The sequence below is a fragment of the Bos mutus genome, chromosome 16, assembly GCF_027580195.1.
Source record: "Bos mutus isolate GX-2022 chromosome 16, NWIPB_WYAK_1.1, whole genome shotgun sequence".
NCBI classification, from domain to species: domain Eukaryota; kingdom Metazoa; phylum Chordata; class Mammalia; order Artiodactyla; family Bovidae; genus Bos; species Bos mutus.
In genome coordinates, this window is record NC_091632.1 from 55,917,420 (window position 1) to 55,940,695 (window position 23,276).

Below are 23,276 nucleotides of genomic sequence, written 5' to 3' on the forward strand. Positions count from 1 at the left end.
GTTAGAACTACAATTGAATCTTGTTTATTGACTTCATACTCAGCAACCTAGCTAATTGTACTTTTAAAATCATGAATTGTGTTGGCTTTTAATCAGTGCTTTATCAGCATCTTTCGAGACATGGCTTTTCTCCTTAATTAGTTGAGTTACATTGATGTATTTTCAAATGTGAAACTAACTTTGCATTTCTAAAATAAGCCAGCTTTGTTGGGATATATTATCCTTTTAATTTACTGCTGGACTTGGTTTACTATTAGTGTGTGTGTTTTGGATCTTTAACAGGAATTGGCCTGACATTTTCCTGCTTACCACATCCTGATCAGATTTTGGTATCTTGGTTATACTGGCCTCATAAAAAGAAGGAGGTGTTTCCTCTTTTATTGTTCCATAGAAGAGTTTGAGAAGAATATTATTTCTTCCTTAAATGCTTAGAAGATTTCATTGGTGAAGCCATTTGAGCCTGGAGGTTCCTGTAGAGAGAGTTTCAAATTATGTATTCATTTAAAAAAATTGAATTGGACTATGCGGATTTCCTGCATAGGTGTGTCAGTTTTGCTAGGTTCATCCATGTCACCTAATTTTTCAAATTTATTACTGAATTGGTCATTAGCACTTCTCATTTTTTTCATTTGTTATGCTTTGAGGTTTATCAGTTCTGTTATTTTTTTCAGTGAATTAACTTTTGCCCTTTGAATTTTCCTATACTAGATTTGTTTTCTGTTTCATTAGTTTTTGCTCTTAAAATATTCTCTGTCTTTGGTTTTAACTTGCTGTTCTTTTTCTAACTTGTGGAGATAGAGCATTAATTTCTAGCTCTTTTCTATACTTTTTCCTCTAAGCAACTTTAGCTATAGCCAAGTTTTGATGTGTCATATTTTCATTATAATTTTCCTTAAAATACAGTGTAATTTCCAATGTGATTACAGATTTCTCTAGTGGATTTTTTTTTTAATCTTTGATTTTAGAAGTTTATTTCTCAGTCTCTACTTGGTGCATTTTAGTTATATTTTTGCTTCTGAGTGATAATTTAATTCTAGAGCAGTCAGGGAGTATGCACTGTGTACCTTCACATCTTTGAAATTTGCTGTCTGGTGTTCTATAAATATCAGGTGAAAGATATTAATCTTGTTTAAATCTTCCATATCCTTAGTGTTTTTCCTGCTTGTTGCTTCATTTCCTGAGAGAGGATTTGCTTATTTCTTTTTTATTTTATTTCTTTCAGTTTTCACCGATAGCAGATAAACATTATTATATCTTCCTAGTTATTAACTCTTTTATCAGGATGTAATGATACCTGTTATCTCTAAGTAATAAAGTTAAACTTTACTTCATCTGATATTAGTTGAATGATTCCAGCTCTTTTTATTAGTCTTCTACATTAAACATCTTATTCCACCCTTTTAGTTTTAGTTTTCTATAACCGTGCATGTTTACCATTTAATAAAATATAGTTTTTGGTTTTTAATTTGGTCTGATAAATTTCTTATCTTTAATTGGAGTATAGTCAGTTGGCATTTAAATATAATTACATTATTCTTATTTGTTTTCTATTTGTCTTGCACATTTAGTATTATCTTTCAATTCTTGGGTTAACTGAGTATTTTAAATTATTCTTTCCCCCTTCTATTAATTTCTTAGCTGCACCTTCTTTTATTGGTTTCCTGAGATTGCTTCTTCTGTTCTTAGTAAATTTGTATTGAGTGGCCAAAAGTTTGTTTGGGTTTTTCCAGAACATCTCACAAAAAAACCTGAATGAACTTTTGGCCAATCCAATATTTTGCCATTTCCCATTTTTTTATTTTTTGTCATTATTGTCTTTTAGCTCTACATGTATTTGAAACCCCCCAAAATATGATTATACTGTCCCTCTTCATTTTAGATTTACCCATGTATTTACAGTTTTTTACTCTTCGCATTCACATATTTATTTATATTTATATATTTGTTTTTGATTGGCATTTCCTTTTGACTTAAAAATGTCCTTTAGTAATATTTTGCCAGGTCTGCTGAGATAAATTATCTGCCATTTTTTTTCTGAAAATACATTTATTTTGAGGTATTAACAAATTTGTGTTATATACATACTTAGCTCAGTGAATTTGTACATTTGCATGAACTTCTGTAACCTTTATGTTGATCAAAATAGGCTTCTATTCCCGCATCTCTGTGAATAACCACCTTCTCAGTAACCATCTATTCTGACTTCTATAATTATAGGTTTATTTTGCCTGTTTTTGAATGCTATACTAGTGGAATTATATAATGTATATATATATTTCTTTCGTTTCTGGCTTCTTTTGCTCAGTATTATGCTTATATAATTCACTTTTGTTTTTTATTGATCCACAATATTCCTCTGTATGAATATACTGCTGCTGCTGCTGCTAAGTCGCTTCAGTCGTGTCTGACTCTGTGCAACCCCATGGACTGCAACCCACCAGGCTCCTCTGTCCATGGGATTCTCCAGGCAAGAACAATGGAGTGGGTTGCCATTTCCTCCTCCAGTGCGTCAAAATGAAGTCGCTCAGTTGTGTCTGACTCTTAGTGACCCCATGGACTGCAGCCTACCAGGCTCCTCCGTCCATGGGATTTTCCAGGCAAGAGTACTGGAGTGGGGTGCCATTGCCTTCTCTAATGAATATACTACAAGTACTCAAATTTATTTTTGACCATTGTTATTAATGTTGTTATGGATGTTCATATACATGTTTTTTGGGAGACAGAAGCATTCATCTCTGTTTGCTATAACCCTAGTAGAATTTGGGTCACATGGTAGGCATATTTAGATTTAGTTGGTAGTGCCAAATAATATCCCAGTTGGTTAGGTCAGATTATACTCCCGCCAACAATGTGTGAAGGTCCCAGTTGCTTCACAGCCTCACCAGCAGTTGGGTCAATTTTTAGACTTTAGACATTTTTTTGGTGGATGAGTAGTGGTATTGATTGTGATTTCATTTTATATTTCCTGATAACATTTAAAGTTGAGCCTATTTTCATATTACTTCATGTAACTTGGACATCCTTTTTCATAAAGTGCACATTTGGGGCCTGGGGGAGTGGGAACAGGTGACTTATTATTCTTATATATTCTGGATATATATTCTGGATACAAGTTCTTTGTTATACTTATATATTTGTTATACTTATATATTTGTTATACTTATATATTTGTTATACTTATATATTCTGGATACAAGTTCTTTGTTAGAGGGGTGTGTGTGTGTGTGTGTGTGTGTGTGTGTGTGTGTGCACGCGTGCACATGTGCGCACGCATGCTCATGTATTAAACAAAATCTCTTCCTGTCTGTGGCTTGACTTTTCTCTGTATAGATGCTTTTATTGAAGGAAAGATTTTAATTTTGGTGAAATCCATTTAATTAAGCTTTTCTTTATGATTAGTGTTTTTTTGTATTTGTTAAATTTTTTCTACCCTGAAAGTCATGAAGATGTTTCCTGTTATATAATCTATAAAAAATCTTTTTCATTTAGGTCTATGATCCATCTGGCATTATTTTGTGTCTTGTGAGGTATAGTCAAGGTTCATTTTATTCTTTGTGGATTTCACAGCATCATTTATTTAAAGACTACTTTTCTACATTTGACTGCAAAGGAACTTCTGTTGGTCAGGTGTTATGTGTGATACTTTTATTAATTTTTAATAGTTTTTAATGTAGAATTTTTGTTCGTGTTTCATTAAATTTATTTTTGGGTCTTTGATGTTTATTGATGAACCTATAACTGCTGCTAGACTAGAACTACAATTAATTTTTGTGTATTGATCTTGTATTTAAATATCTTGATGTATTAACTAAGCCTAGTGTATTTATAAATTAAAAAAAAGTTTCATGTGCATAGTCATACCATTTCCAAATAATGACAGCTGTTTTCTTTCTTTCATTTTTCCTTTCATTTCTTTTTACGTATTATTGCAATAGAGAATATTTTTGCTTAAAACATTGAATTCAGTTGTTGAAAATAAATTTTTGTGTGGTTTGTAATTCAGGGGTAAGTATGAAGTTTGCTGCAGCTTTTTTTTTTTTTAATTGTTACTCTTTTTAGGTTAAGGATGTACTCTTTTTTAGGTGAAGGAAGTTTTCCTTGCAATTCTAGTCTGTTGAAAGCTTTTACCATGCATTAGAGTTAACTTTTGTCAAAAGGTTTTCTGTATCTGTTTTGATTCCTGATTTAACTTCTATATTTGGTTAATGTGGAAGTAATATTGATTAATTTTTAAATATACCAATAGTGGATTGCTATATAAATCTGGTTGTTCCTGATGCATTCTTTTAGTATATTGTTGGTTTTGATTTGCTAATATTTTGTTTTCCATTTTTTGTTATGTGCATGAAAAAGATTGGCCTTTAATTTATCTATCTTTTAATTTCCTTATATTTTAAAAATTATGCATATCTCTTAAGACAATTTGGGAGTTATTCACATATTATCAATTTTCTGAGTTTGTTTAAGATTATTGCTATTTCTTTATATGTTTGAAAGTATTCTGTAGTGAAGCCATCTAGACTAGGAGTGCAGTTTCTTTTGGTTGTTTGTTTATATCTTTGGAGGTAAATTTTATATGTGTTGAAATACACTAGTTGTATTATGTACAATTCTATGAGTTTTGACAAATGGATTCCCCTTTCTCAAGATACAGAATGTTTCTGTCACTCTAAGAAGTTCCATTTCCTGTTAGTTTCCCGTAACTTCTGTCAAGTGGCAACCACTGTTCTGAATTTTAACCATGCATTAGTGTTGACCATTTGAAAATTTCATGTAAATGAAAATCATACCATATATAATCTTTTGTGTCTGGCTTCCTTTGCTCAGAATCATGTCTGTGAGATTCATTCTTGTGATCAAATGTAGTAATACTTTTTACTGCTGATTAGTGCACTGCTTTTTTAGTATACCATAGTTTATTCTTCTATTGATAAACAATTGCATAGTTTCTCATTTTTGGTTGTTAGGATTAAAACTGAAGTGAATATTCGTGTACAAGTTTTACAGAACTGTGTATTCATTTTTCTTGGATAAATAATGGATTGGAACTGCTGTGTTAAGTAGTAGATGCATATTTAAATTGAAAAGAAACTACCACATTTTTTTTCTAATAGGGTTGTACCATTTTATATTCCTATCAGTTCTGTGTTCTCACCAGTATTTTTTGTTGTTGTCGTTAGTCTTTTAAATTTTAGTCATTCTAATGGATGTGTAATAGTGTCTTATGGGTAAATTGCATTGTTATGTGGATTTGTGTTATATAAAAACAGAATGATGAATTTTTGTGTTATATCTTCCTTTGTGAAGTATATGTTCAGATATTTTGTTCAGTGAAAAAAATGAGGTATTTGTGTCATTAAGTTGTAAGAATTCTTTATATTTTATATTTATAAATGTCTTTTGTCAGATAAATATTTTGTCAGTATTTTCTCAAAGGCTGCATAAATTTCCTGTTAATTTTCTTAAAAATGTCTTTTGATGAGCAGAAGTTAGGTTTAATTTTATCAATTTTTTTCCTTTATGGTTATTTTTTTCCTGTGTTCTTTGTAATAAATCCTTATTTATATCCAGGTCACAGAGATATTTACGTATGTCTTTCCCTAAAACCATTGTAGTTTTAGCTCTTATGTTTAGATTGGTGATTCATTTCAGATTAATTCAGGTCTGATATGAGATAAGGATCGAGGTTAATTTTTTTCCATGTGGCTATCCACATGGCACATGGCAGTTGTTTCAGCACCATTTGTTGAAAAGGCTGTTTCTCCTCAATGAATTACTTCAGTTCCTTTGTCAAAAATGTCAGTTGACCATAAGAATGTTGATCTGATTTTCCTCTTTCTATTCTACTTCATCAATATCTTTTTCTATCCTTAAGTCAGTACCACACAATCTTGATTTGTAGGTTTATACTGTAAAGTTGAGTGTTTGTTTTAACTGAGGACTTTTCCATTATTATATAAATGTTAGAAATCAGTGTGTCAGTTTCCATAAAAACTTACTGGTATTGAAATTGAGTTTACATTCAATTTGTAGATTAATATTGAGAGGACTGACATCTTAATCTTGAGTCTACTAGTTAGTCCATGATCATGGCAGTTTTCTTTGTCTTTTAACTTTTTTAAAGAGTATTTTGTAATTTTTGTGTATAGATCTTGTTTATAATTTGTTAAATTTATTGCTAAAATTTTTATGTTTTTTGATGCTAATGTAAATGATATTTAAAAATTTATATTTCACATAGTATGCTCTTAGTGTGTAGATATACCACTCATTTTTGTATCTGACTTTATTTTCTAAATTCATTTATTATTTTTTAAATAGTTTTTTGGTTTTTTTGGTTGCTACTTTCTTAGTTGTTCCCTGCAAACAGCCATATTATCTGAGAATAGGAATAGTATCCTTTTCACTTTCCAGAGTTTGTGTTCTATTTCTCTATTTTGACTTATTATACTAATTCAGACCTCTAATATAATGTTGAATGGGTATCTTGAGGGTACATGGTCATACTTATTTCTGAATTCAAGGAGATAGGATTTAGTGTTTGACTAGTAAGTATGATGTTAATTATATGTGTTTTTGAAGGTACCCTTTATCTGATTAAAGAAATTAACTTCTATTATTAGTTTGCTGAGGATTTAGTAGTCATGCGGATTTACTCTTTTATTCTGTTAATTTGGTGGATTAATTTGATGGATTTTTAAAATAGGCTTTGTTTTTTTAGAGTAGTTTTAGGTCCATGGCAAGACTGAGCACAAAGTACAAAAATTCTTTGTATACTCCTTTCCCTTGCACATGTGCAGCCTCTCTCGTTATCAGCCTACCACACAAGAATGATATATTTATTATAACTGTTGAATCTACATGGACATATCATAAGGTATAGTCTATAGTTTACATTAGGCTTCACTTTTGGTGTTATACATTAGAAAAATGTATAGTTACATTTATCCAACATTTTAGTATAATACATAATAGTTTTTCACTGCCTTAAAAATCCTCTGTGCTCTGCCTATCCATCTCTTCCCGCTCCTAACCTCTGATCACCACTGATCTGTTTCCTGCCTTCATAGTTTTGCCTTTTCCCAAATGTCATAAACTTGAAATTATACAGTATATAGCTTTTTCAGATTGGCTTCTTCCATGTAATAATAGTCATTTTAAGTTTCCTTTGTGTCTATATATTGCTCGATGGCGCCTTTCTTTTTAGCACCAGGGAATATTTCATTGTTTGAATGTACCACTGCTTATTTATCCTTTCACCTACTGAAGGACATCGTTGTTTTTTACCAAGTTTTGGTAATTATGAACAAAGCTGCTATAAACAGTCATGTGCAAGTTGTTGTGTGGACATCAACTTTCAGTTCGTTTGCCTAAATACCAAGAAACAGAATTGCTGAATCATATGTTTAAGAGCATTATTTAAGTTTTGTAAGAAAGCACCAAACAGTCAACCAAAGTGGCTGTACCATTTTGCATTCCCACCAGCAGTGATTGAGAGTTCCTGTCGCTCCACATGCTTACCATCATTTAGCAGTTGTCAGTATTTTGAATTTTGGTCATTCTAATGGATGTGTAGTGGCATCTTATTGTTTTAATTTGTAGTTCCCTAGAGGATGTTTGGCAACCCACTCCATTGTTCTTGCCTGGAGAATCCCAGGGATGGGGGAGCCTGGTGGGCTGCCGTCTATGGGGTCGCACAGAGTCGGAGACGACTGAAGCGACTTAGCAGCAGCAGAGGATGTTGAGCATCTTTTCATGTGCTTATTTATCATCTGTATATCTTCTTTGGTAAAGCATATATTAAGATCTTTAATCTTTTAACAGGATGGTTTATTTTCTTATTGTGGAACTTTAAGAGATTTTTTTATGCTACATTTTAGATAATAATCCTTCATCAGATATCTTTTGCAAATATTTTTTTCGCAAGGCTTGTTTCTTATGCTTTTGACAGTGTCCTTCACAGAGCAGAAGTTTTTAAATGAAGCCCAACTTATCAATTATTTCTTTCATGAATTATGCCTTTGATGTTATGTAGATTGATTTTCAAATATTAAATTACTCCCTAGGATAAGCTCCATTTGGTCATGACTTACTGTCCTTTGTGGCTTCCCTGTGCCTCAGCTAGTAAAGAATCCGCCTGGGAGACCTGGGTTCGATCTCTGGGTTGGAAAGATCCCCTGGAGAAGGGAACAGTTACCCACTCCAGTATTCTGGCCTGGAGAATTCCATGGACTGTATAGTCCCTGGGGTCACAGAGAGTCGGACACGACTGAGTGACTTTCACTTTCACTACTGTCCTTTTGAGATAATTGATTTATTCAGTTCCTTGATATTTTCTTAACTGTTTACATGTCTATATTCAGGGGAAATAAAGTGAAAGTGAAAGTTGCTCGGTTGTGTCCAACTCTTTGCAACCCCATGGACTGTAACTCATCAGGCTCCTTTGTCCATGGAATTCTCCAGGCAACAATACTGGAGTGGGTTACTATTTCCTTCTCCAGGGGATCTTTCCAACCCAGGAATCGAACCCAGTTCCTCTTGCACATGACTGTTTATAGCAGCAGATTCTTTACTGTCTGAGCCAAATGTTGACCTATAATTTTCTTGTTTTAAATCATGTCTGTGTCAAATATTGACATCAGGTTATGCTGGACTTACGAATTGGGGAGTGTTTTCTCTTTTTCAGAAAAAATATGTGTTTATTTATTTATGTATTTATTTTTCTTTAAAATTTACCAGTGACACTATCTGGACTTGGGTATTTCTTTGTGGGGCATTTAATCCTACTAATTTAACTTCTTGATGCTTATAAAGTTAGCAAGATTTTCTATTTCATCTTTTGTCGCCGTCAGTAAGTTTTGTGTTTCATAGAATTTGGGTAATTCTTTTAAATTTTTGAATGTATAAGGTTGTTCATAATATCTGTTATTTCTTGATGTCTGTGGAATACAAGATGATATTCTCTCTTTTACTGCATATATTTATAATTCATGTTTTATTTCTCTTGATCAGTCATGTAGAAGTTTTTCAGTGTTGTTAATAATTGAACAAAGCTACTTTGGCTTTGTTAATTGTCTATATTTTTGTCTCTTTTTGGGCTTCCCTGATGGCTCAGCTGGTAAAGAATCTGCCTGCAATGCTAGAGACCTGGAGAAGGGAACGGCTACCCACCCCAGTATTCTTGTCTGGAGAATTCCACGGACTGAAGAGTCCATGGGGTCTCAAAGAGTTGGACACAACTGAGCGACTTTTACTCACTTGTCTCTTTTTAACTTAAACCTTTTTTTTTTTTTTTAGCATTTTAAAAATCTTTGTTATTTCTTTCCTTTTAATTTCTCTGGATTTAATTTGTTCATCTTCTATATGCTTCTCTAGACAGAATTAGAGATCTTTGATCTCTTTGATTCTTTTCCATTCCAGTTTAAGCATTAAAGCTATAAATTTCCCTTTACGTAGAGTTAGGTGTATCCTATAGATATTGATGTTATATTTTCACTGTCATTCATATCAAAATACTGTTTAATTTTGATGTCTTCTTTGATAAGTCATTATTTGCATCATTTACTTTTGGTAATTTTTGAACTTTGTGAACTCTTTTACTGTTATTGACTTAAATTCATTTTTTTTTCCATCAGACATCACACTCTTAATTTTTCAAAAGTTTTAAGGTTTATTGAAATTTGCCATATGATCGGAATATGGCTTGTCTTCATGAACACTCCATGAGTAATTGACTTAAATTCATTTTTTTTTTCCATCAGACATCACACTCTTAATTTTTCAAAAGTTTTAAGGTTTATTGAAATTTGCCATATGATCGGAATATGGCTTGTCTTCATGAACACTCCATGAGTACTTGAAATTAGTTTTTAGTCTACATTTGTTGCTTTTAGTCTTTATAAATGTCAGTTGGGTCAAGATGGTTGATGTTGTCATTAGATCTTCCATAATTTGTTGAGATTTGTTCAGTGTTTTTGAGGGAGGGGTATTAACGTCTCCAAATATAATTGTGAGTATGCCTGTTCCTCCTCCTGTAATTTATTACTATTTATTTTATACGTTTTGGAATTCTTAAGGGGGTATACACTTTTTCCATTTTTATGTCTTCCTGATATACCAACCCTTTTAGCATTATGGAATGTTTACTTTAGATAAGGTAATATTCCTTGTGTTGTAGTCTAATTTGTTTCACATAAATATAGCCTTTTTCTTTTCGCATTTGCATTTAAAGGGAATGTCTCAGGCATGCCATATAGTTAGGTTTTGCCTTCCTTATACACTATGATAATCTCCGCACTGTTTAGACCATGGTCAGCAGACTTTTTCAGTAAAGTGCCAGACCGTAAATATTTAGATCTTGAAGGAAGACCATGTGGTTTGTGTGGCAGCTGCTCTATTCTGTCTCTGTAGTGTGAAAGTAGCCCTTGACAATTTGTAAATGAATGGATTTGGTTGTGTTCAAAGAGAGTTTTATTTATAAAACAAGTATTGTGTCATATTCACAAGCCACAGCTTGTGAAGCCTGTTTTAGACAATTTTTAATTAATATATTTATAAATGTAATAGATTTAGCTATGTCATTTGTTGTTTGTTTTCTCCTTGTCTCATCAGTATTCTATTGATCCTTCCTTTGAGTTTCTAGAGTATTTTTTAGTGATTTATTATTTATGATTTCTCTGTTGACTCTTTTACCACACATCTCTGTATTATTTTGTAAGTGATTGCCCTTTATTATGGATCTTTTTTCCCCATTCCAAGAAGTTAGTGTGTTTGAAAAAGTGTCACAATATTCTTACTTATCACAGAAACATCAATGTCTGTTTCCTTCTTACTGATAACTTTGCTTTCTTTCTTCTTTTATGTTAGTACATAGCCAGAGAGTAGCATCAAATAAATTGCTGAGAATTAGAGCCAGACAGAAGTGAATTGCAGTGACCCAGAAAAACATGCACATAATTCCTGCCAAAAAGTATATTAATCAGGTATAAGAACTGGAAAGGGTTAAAATTCTAATTTGCCAATATGATATTATTATATATCTTAGAAACCCAAGATAATAACTGAAAGCTACTGTAAATTAAAGAGATAATAATTAGACAGAAGTCTTGAGTTTTCATATGTATAAACAACCATAGTTGAAAGATAATGGAAGAAAAAAATGCACATCTTAAAAGTGTTAATTCTTTCTAAATTAATTATAGATTAAATAACTAATATATATGCTAATTATTAGACAGGCTGACTCTACGTTTAGGAATATAATTAAGAATCATCAGAAGAACTCTTAAAAAGTAGAGTGATGACAGACCCATTATATAATTGAAACATGTTATAAAGCCTCAACAAATAACACATGAATAAGAAGTCCAGAAATGGGGTCAGTTACATAAAGGAATTTAAAATTTACTAAAGACAGGATCTCCCATTAGTACAAAAGAGATAGAATTCACAGTAAATGGTCTTGAGACAACTGGATCGCCAGTTGGAAAAGTCCATTTGTGGATCCAGTTAAAATTCATACCATATATTAGGAGAAAGTACAAATGGATCAAGTGTTCAAGTATAAAAGTAAAATAAATGTAATACAAAGTACCCATCAATGGATTGACTAAGCTGTGGTCTGTCTACCTATGGAATGCTGTGTAGCTGCAGTAAAGAAAAAGTTCACTATGCTTCTATGGAGAAATCTATAGGATACATTGTGAAGGGAAAAAATCAGGTGTAGGACAATGTCTTTAGAATACTATCTTTTGTTAAAAAGAGGTAGAAATATTATGATTCATACTTGTGTTTTCATAAAGTGTCATTTTAAAGGGACAAGAGGGAATGGGGTAGACAGAAGTGTGAGTGACACTTCTAACTGGAAACCTTTTTATGTTGTTTTAATTTTTGAAATGTGTGTATGTAATCTATTTTAAAAGTCATTAAAAAATTCTTCCAGATTGAGATGAATTAATTTGCAGGTTCTGTGAATCATTTAAGGAAGAAGCAATTCTAAATTTAAATTTCCTCAGATAATAGAAAAAGAGGGACAAGGAAGAAGCAATTCTAAATTTAAATTTCCTCAGATAATAGAAAAAGAGGGACCACTGCCCAGTTCCTTCTATGAGGCTAGAACAATCTTGTTTCTGAACTCTTGACAGTATACTGAGTGAAGGAGACAACAGGGAAAAAATGCATATAATTTGCTTTTATCACATATGTCAGGGTATTGGTTATCTCTACTGGGAAAGCAGAAATTGTGGTCAGGTGAAACATGTCAGGGATTTCAAGGTTGCCCCAGGGTTCTGTTTCTTAATCTTAGTTTTGGTTCTGTTTTGTTCACTTTATAATTGTGTTGAACTCTACCTTTATTTTCTTTATGTATTTTATAATCAATTACAAATGTTATATAATAATGAAAAAAGCTATAATAATCATAGAATATATGTTTATCTAACAAATTAGCTTTAAAATGTGTAAAGTAACAACTGATAGAATTTGCAAAGGGGAATATAAGAACTTTCAATAGTTTTAGAGCTTTTAACTCTCGTCAAAAATTGTCAAGCATGTAAAAAAATCAAGACTTAGAAGTATTTATTATTTGAAGGTGGAACTCTTTAATGACATAGTTATTCCATTCTGTGTTTAAATATTTGACAGAGCAGTGATTTTAAAAAATGGTAAAAACTGTTTTCTCCCAAACTAGTTTCACAAAGGGGTTACAGGTCAGTTAAATCTGTATCTAGTGGGCAACACCTAGTTTTGTTTTCAGTTTTGGCAACCCACTCCAGTATTCTTGCCTGGAGAAACCCCAGGGACAGAGGAGCCTGGGGGGTGCTCCTTCGGTCGCAAAGAGTTGGACATGAATGAGGGAGGAAGTACACACACATTTCTTTTTTAAAAGCTAATTTTACTTATTTATTTATTTATTTTTGGCTGTCCTAGGTCTTCACTGCTTTGCTCAGGCTTTACCTACTTGTGGCGAATGGGGCCTGCTCTTTGTTGTGGTGCATGGGCTTCTCATTGTGGTAGCTTCTCTTGTTGGGGAGCACAGGCCGTAGGTATGTGGGTTGCAGTAATTGCAGCAAGCAGGCTCTAGAGCGCAGGCTCAGTCGTTCTGGCTCGTGGGCTTAGTTGCTCCGTGGCACGTGGAATCTTCTCATACCAGGGTTCAAACCTGTGTCCCTTGCATTGGCAGGTGGATTCGTATCTACTGCGCCACCAGGGAAGTGCTATTTGAAGCTATTTCTGTTGTCAGCTGAGAACTTCCAGATGTTCAAGCTGGATTTAGAAAAGGCAGAGGAACAAGTGATTAAATTGCCAACATCCATTGTATCATAGAAAAGGCGAGAGAATTCCAGAAAAAAAATCTACTTCTGCTTCATTGACTATGCTATAAAGCCTTTGACTGTGTAGATCACAACAAACTGTGGAAAATTCTTAAAGAGATGGGAATACCAGACCACCTTACCTGCCTCCTGAGAAATTTGTATGCACGTCAAGAAGCAACAGTTATAATGGGACATGGAACAACGGACTGGTTCCAAATTGGGAAAGGAGTATGTCTGTATATCGTCATCTGGCTTATTTAACTTCTATGCAGAATACATCATGCAAAATGCCAGGCTGGATGAAGCACAAGCTGCAATCAAGATTGCCAGGAGAAATATCAATAACCTCAGAGATGTAGATGACACCATTCTTGTGTCAGAAAGCAAAGAGGAACTTTGCTTTCTTGATGAAAGTGAAAGAGGAGAGTAAAAAAACGGCCTAAAACCCAACATTCAAAATTCAGCTTTCATAAAACTAAGATCATGGCATCTGGTCCCATCACTTCATGGCAGATAGATGGGGTAACAATGGAAACAGTGAGAGACTTTAATTTTGGGGGATCTAAAATCACTGCAGATGGTGACTGCAGCCATGAAATTAAAAGATGCTTGCTCCTTGGGAGGAAAGCTATGACCAACCTAGGCAGCATATTAAAAAGCAGAGACATTACTTTGGCAACAGAGGTCCATCTAGTCAAAGCTGTGGTTTTTCCAGTAGTCATGTATGGATGTGAGAGTTGGACCATAAAGAAAGTTGAGCACTGAAGAATTGATGCTTTTGAACTGTGGTGTTGGTGAAGACTCTTGAGAGTCCCTTGGACTGCAAGGAGATCAAACCAGTCAATCCGAAAGGAAATCAGTCCTGAATGCTCTATGGAAGGACTGATGCTGAAGCTGAAGCTCCAATATTTTGGCTACCTGGTGCAAAGAACTGACACATTGGAAAAGACGCTGATGCTGGGCAAGATTGAAAGCAGGAGGAGAAGGGGACAACAGAGGATGAGATGGTTGGATGGCATCACTGACTCGATTGACATTACTTTGAGCAAGCTCCAGGAGGTGGTGATGGACAAGGAAGCCTGGCATGCTGCAGTCCATGGGGTCTCAAAGACTCGGACACGGCTGAGTGACTGAACTGAACTGGTTAGAATGTATACTCTGCAACTAGCACAGCAGTTCTAGCCACTGTTAGAATTGCTCATACTATGATCAGCCCAAGTGAAGTGAAGTGAAGTTGCTCAGTCGTGTCTGACTCTTTGCAACCCCATGGTCTGTAGCTCCAGGATCCTCTGTCCATGGGATTTTCCAGGCAAGAGTACTGGAGTGGGTTGCCATTTCCTTCTCTAGGGGATCCTCCTGACCCAGGTTTTGAACCCGGGTCTCCTGCATTGTAGGCAAACGCTTTACCATCTGAGCCACCAGGAAAGTCTTTACAAATAAAGTCTTTGTAAAAACTTTACAAATAAAGTTTCTGTTAGGAAAAAAGAATCATGCTACAGAAAACAGAGGGTATATAACACTGGAAGTTCAACAGTTTTCCCAAGAAAAAATGGCTTTCTTCACTTAAAGGGCTGTGTACCACTTCTCCTCTTAACTTATTCCAAACCTAGAAAATAACTACTTGGAAAGAGATAGTAAACGTAGGGTTTTAAATTCTTGTTAGGAATTCTATATTCCATTTAAACGCTTCAGGTTCTCAGTGAGTTCTGCTCCCTGGAGATGTTCTGGTGGGGGGAGGGTTGGAGGTTGGTTGTAGCAGGCTTTAGGGCAGCAGGCTCTGTGTAGAACTAGTCTCTGTGAAAGTCCTTATTAGGAAATTTAAAGGGCGCTCTGCCTTGTCAGCAGTAAGGAGATGTAGCAGTAAGGAGATGAGGCTAAGATGTAGCCAGGATTTGGAGTTATTTTCTGTGTAGGAGAGCTCTGTTTAATCTAGAAAGGATCAGTTCAAATCGTATACACAGGATTGGCCTTGTCTAGTCTTTCATGCTGCTTAGTCACTCAGTCATGTCTAACTCTCTGTGGCCCCATGGACTGAAGCCCACCAAATCTCCTCTGCCCATAGAATTTTCTGGGCAAGAGTCATGGAGTAGGGTGCCATTTCCTCCTCCAGGGAATCTTTCCAACCCCGGATTGAACCTGTGTCTCCTCATTGACAGGTGGGTTCTTTACCACTAGCTGCCACCTGGGAAGTCCCAAGTCTTTCATAGCCACTGTCTAAACTCTTCAGTCTTAAGTGAAAAAGAAAATTTCCATCCCCATAATCACCTTAACCCAACCTGCCATATTAAAAACAAAAACTGTGCAAGGATGGCTGGATAGGCTGCAGTAGGCTAAACTTTTTTTCTGTATTGATCAGTGCATGAGATCTGTCCATTATCTGATTTGATCCCACAGTAGTCCTTTTCTCAGAGAATTTGAACAAGCAGTTGTCACTGTGTCCAGTTTTCTAAGGTTGATAGCCAGCCATTAGGGGGTGGCATTCTCTACTCTCCAGTCTCCAGGAGGCAGGTGGTGTGACTTCCCTTCATTTCATTGGTGACATGAACTTTAGGCTTGGACTGCTGAAAGTTGGCATACACAGGGAAGGTTCCCTCTATGGGCAGGCCATTCTTGTAAATATCATCTGTGATCTTCAAGGACATTGTGGAAACTGCAGCTGTAGTGCTTGTTGTCTTTGTAGGAAGGAGTAGACCCGGTTCATAGGTCTTTCTGCCCTCAGGAGACTCTCTTCACTTTCATCATGTGGTGGCTGAGAACCATTGAGATGGTGCTCACATTGGTGGGTAGAATAGGGCCTGCAGCCTACACGGGAGTCGTAGAGGCCTCCAGAGACCTTTCTTGGTCCAGAAATTCCAGGTTTCAAAGGGAAGGCCCCCACATAGCCATCCCCATACCTCACAGTAGATTTTCAACAGGGATCTCTGTTTGCATTCCTATTGTTATCAATACAGATCTGAACAGAAGTGGTTTCTGTGACCCCAGGCCCCCAGGAAGAAACGCAGGACTCTGTTGGTAATGTCTCTTTTAGTGTTTAGACAGTTTAGCCACTATTCCTGGGTAGCACAAATTTTTTTGACAGATCTATTTTCTTAGCAAGCTGTCCTCTCTGAGGCAGCTTGAGTCTATCCAGGAAATGCTCAAAAATCCTGTTGAACTCATATCCCCATTATGGAGCCTAAACAGTTCATCTGCAGAGGGGCAAAAATAGGGTCTGATTACAAAACTGAGCAGCACCATCAGGCCAAAAAGCATGGCTAGGGCCTACCACGTCCTTGGATCTGGATCCTGGATTTACTGAAGTTGTAGAGACTAAGCCTGCAGTTGCTATGTCTAATCTCAGTATCTGGTGTCTGTAACCCAAGTCCACCATGTTGCCATTTGGACAAAATATAAAGTATTTTAATGACATGATTGTCATGCTGAACCTAATAGATATATATAGAGTTCTCCATCCATAAGAGAATACACTTTTTTTTCCCTAGCACATGAAGATCCTTCTTAAAATCTACCACGTTCTAGGCCACAAAAGGTGCCTCTGTTGCTGCTTAGTCACTCAGGCGTGTCCAACTCTTTGCGACCCCATGGACTTCCAGTCTCCTCTGCCCATGGGGATTCTCCAGGCAAGAATACTGGAGTGGGTTGTCATGCCCTCTTCAAGGGGATCTTCCCAACCTAGGGATCTAACTCAGGTCTCCCGCATTGGAGGCAGATTCTTTGCCATCTGAGCCACCTGGGAAGCCCACAAAAGTTGCCTCAGTAACTTAAAAAAAAAAAATCGTCTTTATGCAGACCATGATCTCTGACCTTAATAAAATACAATCAATATCAGTCAGATACAAAAAATTAAACATGTTTGCAGACTTACAAGCATAAATCATAGGAAAATTATAAAATAATTAGATATTAATGGAAATATTGCATTTCACAGTTTGTAAAGTACTTAAAGAGAGACTTACATTTACGAGGAAATAAGAAACTCTGGTGGGCTTCCCTGGTGGCTCAGTGGTGAAAAATCTGCCTGCCAGTGCAGGAGACATGGGTTAGATCCTTGCGTTGGGAACATCCCCTGGAGAAGGAAATGGCAACTCACTCCAGTATTTTTGCCTGGAGAACTGCAAGGACAGAGGATCCTGGCAGGCTACAGTCCATGGGGTTGCAAAAGAGATGGACACGGCTTAGCAACTAAACAAAACAGCAGTAGTCCAGTATGCACTGAAATCTTTCTTGGCACTTCCGTGGCAGCTCAGTGGTAAAGAATCCTCCTACCAGGGCAGGAGATGTGGGTTTGATCCCTGGGTTGGGAAGATCCCCTAGTGAATGAAATGGCAACTCACTCCAGTATTCTTGCCTGGGAAATCCCATGGACAGAGGAGCCTGGCAGGCTACAGTCTATGGGGTTACGAAAGAGTCAGACATGACTTAGCAACTAAACAAGAAACTGGTAATTGTTATCAGTTGAATTATGTCTCCTTCTCCACCTACTCAAAAAAAAAAAAAAAAAAAAAAAAAAAAAAAAAAAACCCAGACATATTGAAGTCCTAACCTCCACTACTTCAAAATGTGATAGTATTTGGAAACAGTCTTTTCAGTGGTAACTAAGTTAAAATGAGGTTGGTAGGGTGGGCCCTAATCTAATATCATTTGGTGTCTTTATAAGAAAAGAAATTTGGACGTTGGCAGAGACAGAGGGAAGAGGATATGAAGACATGGGAAGTTGTCCATCTCAAGCCGAAGGGAGAGGCCTGGAACAGATCCTTCCTTCATGACTCTTGGGAGGAATCAGCTCTGCTGATACCTTGATCTTGAACTTACAGTTTCCAGAACTGTGAGAGAAGATAAATTTCTGCTGTTTGACAGCTGCTCAGTCTGTGATACTTTACTACAGCAGCCCTAGCAAACTAATATAGTAACTAATGAGCCAAATACTTCAGAAACTGGAAAAAGAACCACAGAGTAAAAAAGAAGGAAGGAAATAATAAGGCCAGAAATATATTAGAGTAGATATCAAAATCCAAAATTGATTCTTTAAAAGTTGTTGGATACATGGTTTGTTCAATTTCAGAAAAAGCATAAGAGTAACATATGTTTATTAAAAAGCCAGAAAAATAGTAAAAGAGAATGTCTTTAATTTGATGAAGGATATGCGCCAGAAACCTAAAGCAAACCTTTAGTGGAAAACTTGACATGCATTCCATTTAAGATCAGAAACAAGACAAAGGTGGTTATCACTATTTTTTATGTTACTGGAGTTCCTGGCCAGTGCATTGAGAAAATAGAGATGAGTTAATGGGATTAAAAGAAAAGAGATAAACCTGTAAGTATTTATAGTTCACCTGTATAAAAAACTGTAGGGGAAATAGATGAACTCTATAAAAAATTGTTTTCCAGAAATCAGTAGAATTCCTTTATACTCAAAATACTTAGCTACAGGAAATAATATATCATTCATATAACAACAACAAAAAAATAAGTAGGATTTAACCTGACAAGTAATACATAAGATCTACATGGAGAAAATTCTTGAAACTCTTATTATAATATGTGATTTAAAAGACCTGAAAAACAGATACATCATGCCTAAATATGGAACAAAAATATTTCTGAAGATATAAGTTCTCCCTAAATTCGTCTATAAATTTTGTGAAATGCCAATCAAAATCCAGTAAAATATTTTGAGAAATTTGACATATGAAATAATTTGCACAGAACTTCTGATTCTAACACACTTGTTTATATCACACCAACTCTTCTGCTGAAAACAGCAAAAGACCTTGATTAAAATATAAATTCATCTATTTGAAGGTGTTAGAACTATAAAATCATTAAATACTCAAGGTACTAAGAGTCACAGAAATAGGTTTTTTGAGAGGTGAACCCCCAACCTTCAGCTTTACTTTTCTCTTGTAAGCAGTTTTCTGGAGATAGAGAAGTTAAAGATCATGTTCAGAAATCTTACAGGTAAGGGAAACAGAAATTGGAGTTCAGTTCTCAATAAAGAGGGAGGGCTCTGTTAAAGAGGGAGGGCTCAGGTGTTTAATTGGAACATCTGAAAGGGTACATTGTTTGGTATAAGAACAAATGGAAATAGGCAAGCCCTCACAAAACTGAAACTCAGTTCTGATCAAGTCAATCTCAGATTGGACTAAAGTAATCTGGACCCTAGTGTAGAAATGAAACATATAGTGACTCACATTAAAACTTGATAGGTTTCACAGCAAATGAAGAGAGGATTAGTGAACTGGAAGATAGGTCAAAAGGAAATACTGAAGCTGAAACATGATAAGGAAAACAAATGGAACAAAAGTTTAAAAATGAGTTAGGGTTCATAATAGACACAGTAAAAAAATTAACATTCTGTGTTTATAGTTCCAGAAGAAGATAAAAGAGAGAAAATGGGATGAAACAATATTTGAAGAGATAATGGCTGAGAATTTTGGAGCCAACTAAATACATAAATCTGTACATAGATTCAAGAATTCCATTGACTCCATGACAGGATAAATATTGATACATCTAGGCATATAATATATCCAGCTACATAATACTACAACTTCTGAAAACCAAAGATGAAGATAAAGTTTTAATAATAGTTAGAGGAAAGGGACATGGCAGGCAGTTCTTGGCCACTGACATCACCAGTGAAAGTTATCTAGCCACATACAAAAAAAAGCAGTGCCATGTTAGCAGATGAATGTATAAGGAAAATATACATACACTCATTAAGCTCTTTTAGTTACAACATTCTGACACCAAATGTGTGGGTTTTCTTTTTCTCACACCAACCAGTTCTCCAACTCTTTGGATACTATCTGAGCACGCAGCAGTTCAGTTGAATTCTGATATTATCTTCCTGGAGTTATCAAGAGATCCCACAAGACTGCCCCTACTACAAATACCATTTGCAAGTCCCAGGCCACTCATACTTTTGACCAACCAGCTATAAATTAAGGGTTCCTCTATCTCCTTCTTCAAATTCAGTAATTTTCTTGTAGACTCACAGAATTCAGGAAATATCCTCAATATGTATTTTTATTAATATATAAGTTTCAGGTGTACAACATTATAGTTTGACATCTACGTATGCTACCAAGTGATGACCTCCCCAAAATCTAGTTACCATCTATCACCATATAGTTGACCCTCTTCACCACTTTTGTCTACTTTCCAGCCCCTTTCCTTTTTGGTAACCACTGATCTGTTCTCTTTATTGATAAGTTTGTTTCTCTTTAGTTTTGTTTGTATTTTTAGATTCCATGTATGAATGAAATCATACAGTATTTGTCTTTTTCCTTCTGACTTTTTTCACTTAGCATAGTACCTTCTAGAGTCATCTGTCCTGTTGCATGTGGCAAGATTTCATTCTTTTTATGGCTGAGAACTATTCCATTGTGTATATGTGTATATATACATATATGTATATATGTATACACACTATGTGTGTGTATATATGTATGTATTGATTGTCGGTAACTTGGATATTGTCAGTAATGTTGCAGTGAACATAGGGGTGCATAGATCTTTTCGATTTAGTGTGTTTATATTTGGCTAAATACCCAGAAGTGGAATAGTTGGATAATGTGGTAGTTCTATTTTTAAGCTTCTGAGAAGTCTTCACACTGTTTTCCACAGTGACTCTAGCAATTTACAACCCCACCAGCAGTGTATGTGTTCTCTCTTCTCCACATTCTCTCCAGCACTTGCTATTTTTTGTCTGTTTTATGATGGCCATTCTAATAGGTATGAGGTAATATCTCATTGTGGTTTTGACTTGCATTTCTATAATATTTAGTGATGTTGAACATCTTTTCATGTGTCTGTTGGCCATATGTCTTATTTGGAAAAATGTCTATTTAGCTCCTCTGCTTATTTTTAAATGGGTTGTTTGGGTTTTTTTGTTATTGAGTTTTATGAGTTCTTTATATAATTTCAATATTAACTCCTTATATATATGTGTTATGCAAATATATTCTCCTACTCAGTAGGCTGACTTTTCACTTTAGAGATGGTTCCCTTTGCCGTTTAGAAACTTTTTAGTTTGATGTGGTCCCATTTGGTTATTTTTGCTTTTGTTTCCTTTACCTTTGGAGTCAGATCCCCTAAAATATTGCTAAGGCTGATTTCACTGAGGTTATTGCCTATGTTTTTTTCTAGGAATTCTATGGTTTCAAGTCTTAACATTTAATTCTTCAATCTATTTTGACTTACTTTTTGTGTATGATGTAAGGTAGTGGTGGTCTAATTTTATTCTTTTGCACATGGCTGTCCAGTTTTCCCAATACTATTTACTGAAGAGATTGTCCTTTCTCCATTGTAAGTTCTTTGCACCTTTATTGTGAATTTATTGCCTATATATGTGTGAGTTTATTTCTGGGATCTCAGTTCTTTACCATTGATTGTTGTGTCTGTTTTTGTGCCAACACCATATGACTGATGACTATAGCTTTGTAGTACAGTTTGATATCAGGAACCATGATACCTCCAGCTTTGTTCTTTTCAAGTTTGTCTTGGGTGTTCCAGATCTTCGTTGTTCCATGCAAATCTTAGAATTATCTGTTCTAGTCCTGTGAACTAGAATGCCATTAGACATTGGATAGGGACTGCATTGAATTTGTAGATTGCTTTGGGTAGTATGGATATTTTAAAAATACTAATACTTACAATCCATGAGCACTGAAGAGCTTTCTATTTATTAGGGTCTTCTTCAGTTTCTTTTATCAGTGTCTTATAGTTTTTAATGTAAGATCTTTTACCTACTTCAATAAATTTATTCTTAGATATTCTTCTGATGCAGTTGTAGATGGGATTGTTTTCTTAATTTCTCTTTCTGGTAGTTCTCTATTAGTGTATAGAAATGCCATGGATATTTATTTTGTATCCTGTGACTTTGCTTAATTCCTTTATTAGCTTTTTGATGGAGTCTTTAGGGTTTTCTGTATTCAATTTGTCTTCTGCAAGTAGTGACAATTTCACTTTTTCCTAATTTTGAGTCCTTTTTCTTGTCTGATAGCTGTGGCTAGGATTTCCAATACCATGTTGAATAGAAATGGTGAGAGTGGGCATCCTTATCTTGTTCCTAATAGAAGAAAAGCTTCCAGCTTTTCACTGTTGAGTTGTATGATGTAGATTTATCATGTATTTTCTTTACTATGTTAAGGTGATGTCCATTTGTGCATACTTGTTGAGAGTTTTTATCATAAACTGTTGTTGAGTTTTATCAAATGTTTTTCTTATATTTATTGAGATGATGATATGATTTTTATTCTTTGGTTTGTTAATGTGGTGTGCCACATTGTTTGATTTGTGGATATTTAGATATCACTGCACCCCTGGGATAAATTCCACTTGTTCATGGTGTATGACCCTTTTAATATATTGTTGAATGCAGTTTGCTAATATTTTATTGAAGATTTTTACATTGTGTTAATAATGGATATTGACCTGTAATTTTCTTTCCTCACTTCCTCCTTTCCTTCCTTCCTTTCTTAGGTGTGAGTGTGTGTGTTTGTGAATGTGTGTGGTGTCCTTGTCTGCTTTTGTATCAGGGTAATGCAGGCTTCATAAAAAGTGTTTGGAAGCCTTCCCTCCTCTTTGGTTTTATGGAAGAGTTTTAGAAAAACAGGCATTAACTGTTCTCTGACTGTTTGGAACAATTCACCAGTCAAGTATCTAGTTTTGGACTTTTGTTTCTTAGAAATTTTTTGATTACTGGTTCAATTTCATTTCATAGCAATTAGTGTAGTCAGGTTTTCTATTTCCTAAAATTTCAATCTTGGTAGACTGTATATTTTTGGAAATTTATCTCTTTTCTCTAGGTTGTCCAGTTTGTTGGTGTATATGTGCTTAATATTCTCTTACAATCCTTTGTATTTCTGTCTTATCAGTTGTAACTTACCTTCTTTCATTTTTTACTTTGAGTACTGTTTCCCTTAGTCTACCTAGAGGTTTGTCTACCTAGAGGTTTAT

General features: G+C 35.1%; 1 protein-coding gene across 12 annotated transcripts in view; it reads left to right on the plus strand.

The window, feature by feature from the left end:
- The window catches only part of CDC42BPA (CDC42 binding protein kinase alpha), a 296,333-nt gene that overhangs the window by 54,472 nt on the left and 218,585 nt on the right, over positions 1 to 23,276 (plus strand). The window lies entirely within an intron of this gene.